Raw genomic sequence first — 11647 nt, forward strand, 5'->3', positions numbered from 1 at the left:
TTTCTTTCAATTATAATTTTAATGGACTGCCACCTGGACAATATTGGCTGGCCGCAATAATGGGCAACTAGTGTAGAGTCGGATGAGTATTGGCCAATTGTAAATACTCATATCTAAGCCATTTGGTTGGGAGCATAAAAGCAAACGAAGCTCATTAAACAAACAAAAACACATATAAACGGAAATGCAAATATGCCAGCGGAAGTATTACAGCATGCACAGGACAACAACAAGGAGGACAGCCACACAGGATATCCTTCGAGTGCGAAGCAGCCATAAAAATTGCATGCGACAATTGCTGGGAGTACAATGGGCAATTGTAAGCCCCATAGATAAGTATTACGAGTGTTATAAAGTGTGGTAATTGTGGCCTGATGACCACTTCAAGCACTATACGCACAGAGAGATAGAGAGAGAGAGAGCGAGGGAGAGGGAGAGAGACAGAGCGTACATCGCTTTATTTCTCAGCACATCCTGTGGCGATGCTTCATGTCCTGCATGAATATTTGAAGCAGCTGCTTTGCTCAAGTTGAGAGGCACTTGAATTCGATTTTGATGTTGATTGATAATGTGTAAATATTACCGTAGCCTTTGGTCAGCTTCACCCACACAGGTCAAGTTGGGATATTCGATAGATTTTCCAGCGTTTAATGAACCCAACTGCATCTTGATTTATTTGGTCTAGACCATTTCGGGCAAGTTAAAGCTAAAACAATTTGTTTTTTTTTTTTTAATTCTTTTGTCTGGAGACAGCAGAAAAGAGGCTCGAATTAATGAATAAATGCATATCTACATATTCAAGCTTATGCCGAGGGCGATTTAAAAGTACTGGCAAACGGTCTAAAGAAAAGCTTAATAAAAATATATATTACTTTTTATGGCTGAATGTCTAAAAATTTTGTATTTTTATGGCGTGTGCTTAAATTTTATTGTGATTTTTGCCAAACTCTGTTATAATAATGAATTTGTCGCTTATATATGTTTAATGTATGTAAATGTTTGCTTGTTGTAAATTTTAATAAAAATTTAAAAAGGCATTTAAACTATAAAAATATTTAATGCAATGCTTTTGCTATGTTACAGATGCAATAAAAACATTGTATGCCGCTGTTAAATAACATGCGCTGTTATTATATAAGTACAAAATGTATCAAATGTAAGTGTTCACATATATCTATGTTGTACAGATTTGACATTAATCTGTTGGGCCAAGAGTCAAATCTGTACAACATAGAAATATGTGAACACTTACATTTTATACATTTTGAACTTATAAATTTCAACAATTTATGTCAATTATTTTATGCACGAGAGCACCTGCAAAAGAAGTGCGAAGAAACTGACATGCGTTGTTTCTTGCTTCATTCTTTTCGATTCTGTCGTGTATTGACTCTGGCCATTTGCATTGTGCGAGAAAATGGGAATCTCACACATGAAAAAATCTGATTATAGCAGCGACTGCATCACGTCTTGCTGCTGCTTTCGAAAAACATACATATGTACATACATATGTAGTCCAAACAGCAAATGTTTTTGTATGAAAATATTATCAGTATCATAAAATATGCTGAATTGAAAAAATAGATACAAATACCCCATTTTTTTTTTGGAAAGAAAACAATCTAAAATAGAGCATACTATGCAAGGTTTAGCAATTGCTATTATGATGAAAGGATGCGAATAAATTAATACGCCTATACATACATCATATATTTATATGGCTGTATATTTTGGCTGTGCGTTCTGCCAGGGTCGCAGTTAGGGCAATTGGGTTTACGAGCAGAACACTTTTTATGGTATTTAGCTTAAGGCTTTTTATTGTCTTTGATTTAGTATTGTTTTTTTTTAGTATTTTTCTGTTGCTAGTTCGAACAATTAATGTAAATTTGCATCGATAAGGCGCTAATAGCGATAATCGATGTTTGGCATTTAATTGTAGGTGTTTAACTGACCCCAAGAGTTCGCCACACAAATTAATTTAATTGATGAAATTAACAAGCAATAAGCAATATAAATTCATCGAAAATTTATTGTCTTCTTAATTAAATATATTATATTAAATTACTTGCCTAGTGAAGTGCCTATGTGAAGTGTGTGCAAAGTATTTAATCATAAGCAGGGAAATTCGTTAAGTTTTTTCAAAAATATATTTTTATTTGCAAGCACTTTTGGAACGCACCTCGCAGTTATATTTCATTCGGTCAGAGTTCATTTCGTCGTGCCCTTTGCGCCCTGTTTGACTGCATGAGCGCCATGTATAGTGCGAGAGTGTCCCGAAGTTCACTTTGTTTGAGTCGATTCAAAATGCTGAGATTAGTGGCAAATTTGTCAAAGCGGCCAAAGGGCTGGGGCTCAGGCAGTATGGCATGCCTGCCTCTCGGTCATCAGTGGTAGGAGTAGGGGGAGGGGGGGGGGGCATCATGCTCTAGTGAACAGTCACCATATGGCTATAAGCGCCACAATATGGCCAATGTCAACAGAGAATGAGGTCAACTATGGGCTGGGCTTCAGTTCCAGGCGCTGTTCAAGGCGCAACTTTGCGGCCATTGCCAAAGTATTTTAATTGGATTTGCTATGGAAAGAGTAGAGCGATTTAGCATGCAAGGGCGCGACTACCAGATATCCTGTACACAGCAATTGTATACACATAAATTCATAGATATGGTCCAACAAGTAAATATCAATATATATAGATATTTTGTCAAACCAGGAATTCACTATTAAAGCTTAAAGTCTGTCAGTTGTAGTCACTACCTCTCTAACACTACCCGCTTTTTACCCATTTCCATTGGCTACAGGGTATTGGGAAAAAAGTTTTTATGCCTCAAAAGTCTGGGACAGGGCTCAACATTTAACACAAACATTTATAATAAACTAGCTGCTAATTTACTTTGATTGTGTGCCGAACATAAAATTGAAAAGCCAAACAGACGGCCAGGTAGAACAACACACACACATACACTCAGCTCGCACACACACACACACACACACACACACACACACACACACACACACACACACACACGGACAATGTTGTGGCGAGGCACCTGCAGTTATTTAGGACTTTGACTCCACTTTACTTAGCTGCTGGCTTAACTGCTGTCCAAATCAAAGTCCGGGCAACATACAATGGCGGCAAGAAGGAGAGGGTGGGCATAGACAAAACAGGGCGTGGCAGCGCGCCCCTTTTATGGGGCAAACAACAGTTGCTGGTTGTCTTCTTGGCTCTGGCTCCGGCTCGGCTTGGTGCTAACCTTTGTCAATTTATGTGTTTCATTATTAAACTTTGCCACCTGACGCACATTTAGCAACAGCTCTCACACACACACACACACACTGCTTGACCATAATAATTGGCCAAGTGTTGGGCCGTGGTGTACTGAACAAATAATGGCTAAAAATCAATTGAATTGTAGATGCCGGGTTAAACATAAGCGCAAACACGCGCCCAGCGTCCAAGTAAATAAAAACATCGTAAAGTTAAAAAGGACTCCGGCAGAGGAACTCCCAGTACATACATGAATACATACATATATATATACAGATATATCCTGTGGCAGTGCTTAGCTCTCGGCTGCCTTTTACACACACGATTGAATGCGGAATTTATGCGGCGTAATTTATGAAAACAAAAACCGGAAGCAATATTTTTGCTATGTTTGCTGGCTGCGAGTGTGTGTGTGCTTCTATTGAGTGGCCAAAGGCAGTGCGCTCCGCCAGACCATTATCCCTGTATCTGCACATACCACAAAAGCCCACACACACACACACACACACACACACACACACACACACACACAGTTACAGTTATTTATGCGCTTGGGCAATGCAACGTCATCGTCGCCTCGCTGGCTGGCTTGGCTACAACGACCTGATAAACAATAGAAAAGTATTATTATGGCTACAAAGTGGCACAGGTTTTAGATCCACTGTATGTATGCAGCGTTTCCTATACCCTGTACATACATGCCAAATATGGGCATGCTCGATATTGCCATGCGTCTGTCTACGCGTGTGTTTATCTCTATGAAACAAACTTATAGAGCCGTACACCATATTTCTTGGGTAGGTTCTGATACGTTCCCTAGAGGTGCGGTGTTGGCACGCTATAATTAAACTGAAACTATTTGGGTTATGATTGCGATTGTGAATTTAAAAATGTGGAGTAAAATGTTAAGGTGTGCCAGAAAAAAAATAAAAGAAAATAATCTCAAAATGGGCTATGGATAAGATAAGTTTAAATACAACATTAATAAACTCAAATCTTTTGTTTGACTTTTTTCTATATCAAAAACAATTGAACGCGAATTTTCAAGAGAAGTTAAAGAGCAAGATGTGCTCTTGACTTTGGCATCAGCATTGTGGCAATTTTTTCGACAATTAAATTATAAAAAATGCCTAAGTGCTCGGCAAAGAAATGAATATAGTTCCCTTTAGACCATTTCAGTCCAGCGTACAGGATATTTAATAGTTCAGTTCTCACGCCTAAAGCCATTCCGCATGCATTTGGTTTGGCTTTGTTTGTATTTACACTTTGTAAATTGTTTTTTATGGCATTGCTAACTGGCTTTAATTTCAAAACCGATTGCAGCTTAACAGCTGAGGCAGTTAGGGTAAGGAGTTGGGGGGCATGTGCTTGCAAATGGCAGCACTGTATATTGAAGTTTTTGAAATGAAATCATATAAAACTATGTCAAGCTTTGAGTCTGAGGCAGCAGAAGAAAAAAATGAACGAACACTGCAAACTACAAAAACCATTTCCGCAAATGACGGCTAAAAGTGACGCCTCGGGCCGTGTGTACACAATGGACATGGAACTAGTTCCAGTTCTAGTTCTTCTGTCGCTCCCAACTCGACAGCAACTCCCGCAAACGTTCCACAGTTTTCCGCATCGTTTTGGCTTTGGCTAAGTCGCTTTCCGTTTTCCGTTATGTCTTTCAGTCGTTTATTATTATTTTCTTTTTTCTGTTTTATTTTTTCTATATATATATTTTTTCTTTCAATCTTTAATTTTTCTGTGGCCCTTTTCTGTTGTTGTTTGCCTGAGTGTAGAGGCATATAAAAATCACGCACTCACAAACAAATAAAATGCTGACACCATTTATTTCCGTTTCCGTTACAGTTTTGAGTTAAGCAAATGCGCAGGGTCTGACTGTGTGTGTGTGAGTGTGCGCTGTTTGTTTGTGTGTGTGTGTAACCGAACGGATGTATTAGAATTTCGAAATGTCCAAAAACTCACACATTTATGCCAAAGGGATAGGTTAGTAGCAACAGCTGAGGCAGCCATCAGCCCCGCCTGTTATTTGTTAAACGCAGGACCGACTGCCCGCCCATATAACCCATATATCCTGCATTTGATTTTAATGCTAATTCTGTAGATCCTTTGTGCATGTGGCACTACGCTCCGCTCCCAATCCAAATTCAAACTGCCAGCCACTTTTAGAGACTGCCTTTGTGCCACTAAATTAGTGATGGAACATAAATGGGTAGATAGGAAGTCGTAAAAAACTGGGAAACTAGAGCTTTGCGGCGGTATGCAGTAGTTGAGATTTGTATACCCTATAGCTTTTGTGATTTCCAATTAAATGACAATTGGTTTTTTTATTTCTATCATCATAAGACTTTCTGTTCGACTTAAGGATGGAAATGCTATGCCTTCTTGTCGTAGCTTTAATTAGTTGAGAATTACAAGAGTCAAGAAACGATATGCACGGCTATTCAGTCTGACAAATTTTCTTTTAATTGAACTATCTATTTTGTTCCATTGATGTCCGCACAATTATTCCAAAAGCATATCGCCATACCTTTCAATCGAGCTGCACTTCGTAGAGGGTATCTTTTGTTAGTGCAAACTCTTACTTTATTCACTTTGCTTGCGTGAGCATAAAAATCCACTCAGCTGGCCAATTGTTGTGCGCTTCCACTTCGATTTGATTGACGCAAAGTTTTAGAATAAACATTTTGCATGTGCGTGTGGGCAATTTAATAGCCTGCGCCACGCTGTTTGCAAATATAGTTAATTAAATTTAAATATTTGCATTGTGCGTTGCTCCTGCTTGGCATATATACATACACCCACATTTATTTGGCATACATTTTGGCAGCCGTGTTGTGTGTGTGCCGCTTGGCTTTTAAGCGCACAGTGGGATGAATAAAGCCGCAGCGTTAACCACGCTGAAACGGCTGCTGTCAGGTTTTCTATATATACCCTGCTACTGAGAACGAGCCAAAGGGATGCTATAAAGGGCTAAAGGCTGAGCAGATCTGGGCATATATTTTTTCTATCTGCTGCAGAAATGCGATTATTCCAGCAGGTGCGATCTATCATGTTGGTGCTATCACTTTCTTATCGCTTTCTCATCTTCCATGGGGTAAAAGTTATTTTCATTTGGGAATCTTTGTCTTACAGGCAAGATAAGAGTCTTCAGTTGAAAATTTAGATATTCATATTCTGTGTTTTTTGAGTGGATCTTAGTTATGCTTAGTTGATTATTTAGATATTATATACTGTGTTTTTTGAGTGGATCTAGTTATGCTTTAACTAAAAAGTATCCCATTAAGCAGAATTCTTATGTAAGCCCGTTTACAGGGTATCTCAGGGTCATTGCTGCTTTCTTATCTGTTTCGTAGCAGCCGAGTCAATGCGGCGTTAAATTTGGGTATTGTCCAATGGCTCCTTTTGTCGCTGTTGTTGCCGTTCTTCTTGTTGGGCGGTGCTGTTCGTGGTGCAGCTGCAGGTGTCGCTGTCAACTGGTCAGTCGCAGGCCGCAACGTGTTGTCTCTGGCATAAACGACAAACAAAAAATGACGAAGAAAAAACTCGCTCTCGAAAATTTATTATGAAATAATTCATAAAAACGCATGCGGCCATTTCGCACCATATTCAGGAGCTGCCACCGCCATCGCGGTTGCTGCCGCAGTCGCTTCAGGTGGGCAGCGACCTGTTTTTTGTTTGTTGTTTTTCGGCTGACCGACTGCCACATGGTGTCATTGCTGCTGCGACAGTTTGGACCCTGGCTGTTTCCGGCAGCGTTTACATTGCGTATACGTGTTGCCCCAACTTTGCACAAAAAAAAAAAGAAAAAGGAAGTAGAGGGAAGAGAGTGGCAGCAAAAGAAATTGTTAAATTTATATTTATTTTTATGGCTTGGCTTTGTTTCAATGCAGCCGCACGATGCGTGCCACTGCGCTTTATTTGCAGCATTCAACATTTTTAGCGAGTTGGCCTCCTGCCACTTAAATGCTTACACATTTGTGTTGTCCATTAAAAAAAAAAAAGAATAAATACATGTGACTGTTATACCGCCATCCAGCCTCGTTTCCTATTTTTTGCTCTCTTTTCTCCAACAGTTTAACTGCCGAGCTGGGGATTTCCTGCCTTTTTTTTAGTGGGCAATTTTTGCTTTATTGGTCAAGCGTTTTTCACATGCGATTTGCATCTTTTTTTTTTTTTTTGGGGTCAGCAAATGTTTGCGGTTTTACTTGTCAATTTGAAGTGCATTAAATGTGCGATAGCGCATACTCCTAATTTTTTTTTTTGGTGTGGGGAGGGTTTATAAAATATATTTTTATTTTGTTTTGTAAAGCTGTGCTGCGGCTTTGCGATTGCAAAGATTTAAAATATTTAAAAATTTAGATAAACGTCAAAAATCAACGCTTAGCTTTGAACCGGAAATGATAGGCGCTTTGTGAAGTCGTATCTTTAGTCGTCCGTTTTGATAAAGTCTTCCATGTTTATAAGAAGATTAATAAAGCTCGTAAGTGCTGAGTTTGTTTATGATACCTTAAGAAACTGCAAATATTTTAATATAAAAGTTAGACTTGGCCCGATTCCTCTCATAGATCTGATGTTGTTATGTCATATATATCTGATGGCCATATCTACTCGACTCAAGAATATCTTCTTATGTGTGTTACACATATCGTGGCATGCGTTTGATATCTTCTGTAAGATAACTGTATATAAACGACGATGAATTATTATTTATTATAAGAAGCGCCAAAAAGCCTTCGTAAACATTTTACTTATATCCTTGACTACCTTTTAGCGCCTGTCATGGCAACATGGAAGGTAAATGGAAACAAGCAAGGTAAGCAAATATATATATTGCACATGTATATCTATTGTATTTGTATATCAAATGTGCCAAGTCAACATTTGCACTTTAACACACATACAGTTAGACACGCAGACACTCACACACACTCACTCGCAGTGTGTGCCGCAAATGTTATCTCTCGCTCTTGGTGCTCACCATTTTGTCATGCTTTGCCTGATCAGAAATGTTTCGCAGTTTCACGTGGCTTATGAATATTCACGAATTTGCGGTTAGTTCAACATTTTTTCTGTAGATTCTTGATTTCAAATTGTGTAATCTAAATTCGTCAATTACGCAAGTCCGAGCTGGTTAACAAGGTTCTTGAAGTTGCATACGGCATACGGCATGCGGCATGCGGCATGTGGCATGTACATACATATTTATAGTGTTTGCCACACGTGTACGGGGTGCACAAAGCAAACAGCAATAAAGCAAATCGTCAAGAGAGTTACAGAAACAAACAGAGCAGCACGAGAAGTAACAGCCACAGCGACAGCCAAAGGATACTCGCACTCATACAAGGTATCCTTTCAGGCGGCACCAAGGCTGCTGCTGCTGCTGCTGCTCGAGTTCTCCTGCTTCCCACACAGCATCATTCACAATTTGTTTCAATTTTAAATGCCTTGTCGCGGGTTTACACACACACATACAGAAGTGTGTTGAAACAGCAACTGCCTGAATGTTGACTGCGGTACGTGTAGTTTTAACGCGCACTGTGTGTATGTATGTGTTTTTGTGAGTGTGTGGTTGTGTGTGTGTGGGCGTGCCTTTGTGCCTTTGCTTGGTTGCTTGGTGCTGGCATTTCGCTGCTCTTGTACACTCGCAAAAAAAAAAACAGAAAACACAAGAAAAAACTTTTAACTGAGAGTAGCCGAAGCTTAGATACCCTTGCAAACGAAATCTTAAGTTGCAATGCGACAGAGCTTTTCGATATTAATAAGCATGGTTGGATTAAAAACTAATATAAGAATGATTAAAATATCTTCATAAAATACAATACAATTACTAACCGATTGTTCGTATGGAAACTATATAAAAGTATTTCAATTTGTTGAAATGGAGAAGTTTTTATGTTGTAATGCAAAGAGATTTTAAAATACAAAAAGACGTTTCTTATTAAGACATCCATATAGACCAACGACTCGTAAAGAGATCCACATCGAGTTTTCTTAAGATAGTTCTTAAGCTAAGAAAACAGTTTGCATGATAACAGACCGGCGATATACGGATTATTTTCTGGATATACTTAAAACACTTATTAGCTGATAGATTTCTTTCTTGAAAGGTGCCACTCCTTTTAAAAAAGTCATAGTACTCTCTCAAAGGGCATTCTAAAATTACCACTGAAAATGTTTCGACGCTGCGTTCGAGTGCGAAAAGGTTGGACCCGCACTTAAGCAATGTCAACGGAACGGCAACGGCAACGGCAACGGCAACTGGGTGCTCCTAGAACTAGCTGCTGCTCCTGGGACTGACTGGCTGCTCCTAGCTGAGGCAGACTCTTCGGGCTGGGTGGCAAAAGAAATGCCAACCGGAACAGCCGGAACGGCGTGCGGTTGTTTGTCGTTCCCGCAACGCGCGAGCGTGAGGGGCATAAACGTATTTGCTGAAAGTGTAACGCTTGTTAAAACAGATAAGAGCGTACAGGATATATGCACTCGAGCAAGGGGGGGAGGGCGTGTGGGGCAGGGAACAGTAAGTGCCAGTGCCGGCATGATAAATGACATGTTTCATTTGACATTTTAACAAAGTGTTGAATTTTTGCTGCTTGAAATGCTTTTTGTGACGTGACGACACTTTTTTTCTCCCACTATTTTTTTTCTTTATTATTTACTTTTTTTTTGCTTGGTATTCCAGCCAAGTGTTAAATAAGAGCCCAAGGACCAAGCAAAATAACTGCATAATTTTTCAAGCACATTTTGCCAGCAGCCAAGGCAGACAGTGGGCGGGTCGCACTTGGCGGAGGTGGTGCTCTGTCAAGCGCGGCATTTGACAGTCGATTGTTTTGCATTCACTGATCTGCAATGGCTAATGATATATTTATACCCTTACCTAATGGTGGGGAATGATGTAAATGAGAGTAGTTGCCTGCTTGGGAATGCCTCTAATGATGCCTTTTTTGCGAGCTGCTAGCCTGGAATAGTTTGTGAGTTGCAACTGTGTGAAGTAGCTAACTAAACAAGATTTCAATAGAAAAAACTAGTTCTAACATTATTAATCACAATCATTTAAGACATCATAAATTATTCCGGGCTTAAATTACGATTTAAATTCAATTATTTAAAGTCAAGAAAATAAAAACATTTTCGAAATTCACTCTGCATCTTTTTAAATAACATACTTTGCAGTTCAAGCAAAATTCGAAATACAAATTTTATTTTTGTTTTATGCACTCTATAAAGTATTCTATATAATCATCTTTGCTCGCATAGCTATCTGTGCTGTGATCAATTTTACTTTAGTTTTTTCGTCATTTAATTCAGTGAACATAAATTACTAAGGGCTCAAACTGACACGAGCTTCTGAAAAAATATGAAGCAAGAGTATTTAATGGTCGGCACACCCAGAAAGTATATCATACTGATATTGAATTATATTTAGCAAATATTTGGCTTTAATCAAACGGAATGTCAGCGCGATGTCCTCGATGAAATTTATAGGTATTTAAGACACATAAGCGACGCTGCTTTAAATTATTTTGCGGCTAAAAAATGAAATGGAAAAAGTTTATTAATCATGGCACGAGGCATTGTCGTTGTCAGCTGCAGCATGTTACGCATACGCCGTGTGGGCCATTCGAAATGTGCAATGCAAAGACAAAAGAAGAGCGCGAGAGCGAAAGAGAGAGCGACTGCGATAGAAGCAAAAGAGAGGGAGAGGTATATAAAATTATGGCGCGCATTTATCAACATTTAAAATGGCGCTGATGACAATCTGCCGGCTGCAATTTAAATATGCAAATGACAGACAAGATGCGGAAGCTGCCTGCAGTTGCTGCTGCTGCTGCTGTCACATGCCACATGCCCCGCCCCCTTAGCCGAGACATAGTTATGCTTGGAGTTGCGTGCCACGGCTTGAGTAGTGCGACTCGCAACTGCGTCTGCAGAACTCAACGCCACATATTTTAGAGTGCACTTAACTCGTTTGCTGCTAAGGATATTGTGCCCTGGCGCGCCTGAGTGTATGCTATGAATATGCCAAAGCCCGCAGCTGCAACAATGCAACTTGCCAGCAAAGGCAGCTGCAGCAGCAGCAGCCGCAGCAGCAGCAACTGGTCCATCGATGTTGGCAGCCAGCTTTCTTTGACCTCGTGAACTTTAATTACAATCTAACGCAGCACATTCGCTGTGTGTGTGTGTGTGTGTGTGTGTGTGTGTGTGTGTGTGTGTGTGTATGTGTCTGAGCTGCAGCACTCGAAGTCAGCCGCTGGCCATAGAAAATATGTAAATCATAATAAGCGGCATAGTAGTCCTTGCTGCCTTGCTCCTTAGTCAAGTCCCTGGCACTGGCTTTACATTTCGGGCTCTGACTTCTGCGCACGCAATAAA

Source organism: Drosophila novamexicana, unplaced genomic scaffold (assembly GCF_003285875.2).
Source record: "Drosophila novamexicana strain 15010-1031.04,08,12 unplaced genomic scaffold, DnovRS2.1 tig00000008-arrow-pilon, whole genome shotgun sequence".
Taxonomy (NCBI): domain Eukaryota; kingdom Metazoa; phylum Arthropoda; class Insecta; order Diptera; family Drosophilidae; genus Drosophila; species Drosophila novamexicana.